General features: G+C 50.2%; 1 long non-coding RNA gene and 2 other non-coding genes across 3 annotated transcripts in view; 1 reads left to right on the top strand and 2 right to left on the bottom strand.

Moving 5' to 3' along the window:
• The window catches only part of LOC107184021, a 5,301-nt gene extending 3,092 nt beyond the window's left edge, over positions 1-2,209 (bottom strand). The window contains exons 1-2 of the long non-coding RNA XR_001514835.1: positions 2,079-2,209; positions 474-1,956 (exon numbers count right to left, since the gene is read on the bottom strand). This is a non-coding gene — a long non-coding RNA (uncharacterized LOC107184021). The remainder of the gene's footprint in view (positions 1-473; positions 1,957-2,078) is intronic.
• TRNAM-CAU lies at positions 1,079-1,151 on the bottom strand. The gene has a single exon. It is a non-coding gene; the product is annotated as a tRNA-Met (tRNA).
• Positions 1,708-1,789, top strand: TRNAL-AAG. Its single transcript has one exon. It is a non-coding gene; the product is annotated as a tRNA-Leu (tRNA).
• Positions 2,210-2,227: the final 18 nt, after the last annotated feature.

Raw genomic sequence — 2,227 nt, 5'->3', positions numbered from 1 at the left:
CATATTCAGTTGTGATTCTGATTATTAACACTAATAATGGTGATGAGGAACTGAACTTACTAATGTCTCTGAGTAACTGGACAATTGAGCAATGCAGTATTTTATCTCAGATGATTAAAATAACTATGTTCTTTTTTCTGTCTTTCTGGTGATATGGAAATTACTAAAAGCCTTTCTGGCATTCTAGAAACTTTATTTGAAATTTTGTAATCTGCCTGAACATTGTGGTTCAGTGGTGGAGTATTGACCCAGAGGTCACAGGTTCAATTCCTGATCAGGGCACGGCCCAGGGTTGCAGGCTCAATCCCCAGTAGGGGGCCTGCAGGAGGCAGCCAATCAATGATTCTCTCTCATCACTGATGTTTCTATCTCTCTCTCCCTCTCGTCCTCTCTGAAATTAATAAGAACATATTTTTAGAAAAAGAGCAGGATGTTAAATATCAATCTCGTTCATTTTTGAGTAAGGTACTTACCTTGACTCAAAATATCACTTCTCATTTCTTTACTTCTTGTTTTTCTTTTTACACCATCCTGCACCGCAGAGTTGGATGACGAGAGATCTAGTCAATAACACTGGAAGCGAAAAGAGATCCAATGACACTTTTCTTTTTCATGTAGGATGTCATTAGTGATCCGGTGGTAAACAATTGCAGAATAATGACAAAAAATAAACAACCAGTCATTAATAAATGTTGAACATCATACTACGTTTCCCACTTCTCCCTTCTCCCTCTCAACCAGTGTATTTCTTATCGCTGATGTTTTTTGTAACAAAAAAATTGCCAAGCATATCCCAAAGGCATATGAAAAGTCTCCTAGCCCTAGCTACAAGTGGTGTTTAAGGAGTGGAAGAATTCTGGAGTATTTAATTCTTAAAGAAAATCACTGTTTTGTAACGAAACATTACATGGTTGGGTTAAACAGCAAATTACCGTTTGTCCTCATTGGATTTTTTTAAGGTGATGGTGTACACTTTCTACAGAAACAAATAAAGAAAGAAGAAAGATTTTTGTTAACTCCCTTCTTTGTCTTTTAGGTTAAGATTTTAGGAGAAAAAGGCCAAACAAAAACAAGGTACTGCCCCCTCTGAGGTTCGAACTCAGGACCTTCAGATTATGAGACTGACGCGCTGCCTACTGCGCTAAGGAGGCACCTGTCTCCTCGTGTCCGCGGAATGTCTACTAGTGTCATTGTAACCTGCAGCAACTAAAGACCCCTGGGTCATAATGTTTGAAAATAAAGTGCAACTGACATGAAGTATCCGAACGCCCCAAAGCGGTGCAGAGCAGAGCAGGGCCGACCCGTCTCCCCGCGAACCTTCCTGGGCGGCCGGGGACGGAGGCAGCTCCGCGAGGGGCCGGGCTGCGGAGCCGCCGCCGGAGCGGAACCGCGCTGCCTGCTCGGGGTTCTGGGAGGCGCTCTGGCCGAGGCGGGTGGGGGCTGCCGGCGTCCTGGGACTCCCCTCGACCTTCCCAGGGGCGCGGACCTGGCTCTCTCCCCCGCCGGAGGCTCCCCTGCGTCCTCAGCGCCCCCCGGCCCTCCGCTGGCAGGACCCCTTTTTCTGTGTTGGTGGCACGGGGAGCAGGAACCTCCTCCCGGGCCACCTGCGCGCCCCGGCTCCGGGCGCACCAGGGAGCGGGGAGGCAGCGAGGCCGGGGGAAGCGACATTCAGTTCCGGAAAGTGCAGGCACGAGGTCTCAGGGAGGCGGTAGCGTGGCCGAGCGGTCTAAGGCGCTGGATTAAGGCTCCAGTCTCTTCGGAGGCGTGGGTTCGAATCCCACCGCTGCCACATCCCTCTTCCGTGACCCAGTCAGTGGACGCCCCTTTTTACTCCCCACGTGAACAGCTCCGGGCCCCCGCTTCAGGTAGGTTCCTCCACTCCTATCGTGCCTTCCCAGAGGTCAGAGGTAACACCGTACTCACCGCTTTTCCAAACGGCCGCGACACCGGATAGGCCTTCAATTATTTCAATTAACAAATAGTTAATGAGCACCCACGTGTGTGCGCGTGCGTGGGTGTGAGACATTTACTCCATCATTGTATTTTCAACACCCAGAAGCATCCAGCACTTAACAGACCTTCATTTAATCATTCGTGTTTTTAGAATTTAGTCGGCGCCTCCGGTGCGCGGGTGCTCGCTCGGGACCGTAGCGCGCAGAACTTTCCGCGGCGCGGCGAGCGGCCGGCGGCGTCTCCTGCTCCCCTGTGAGCCCGAATCGCGACTTGA

Source organism: Myotis davidii, unplaced genomic scaffold (genome assembly GCF_000327345.1).
Source record: "Myotis davidii unplaced genomic scaffold, ASM32734v1 scaffold984, whole genome shotgun sequence".
NCBI classification, from domain to species: domain Eukaryota; kingdom Metazoa; phylum Chordata; class Mammalia; order Chiroptera; family Vespertilionidae; genus Myotis; species Myotis davidii.
The sequence above is the reverse complement of the archived record's forward strand: the minus strand, read 5'-3'. Positions and strand labels throughout refer to the sequence as shown.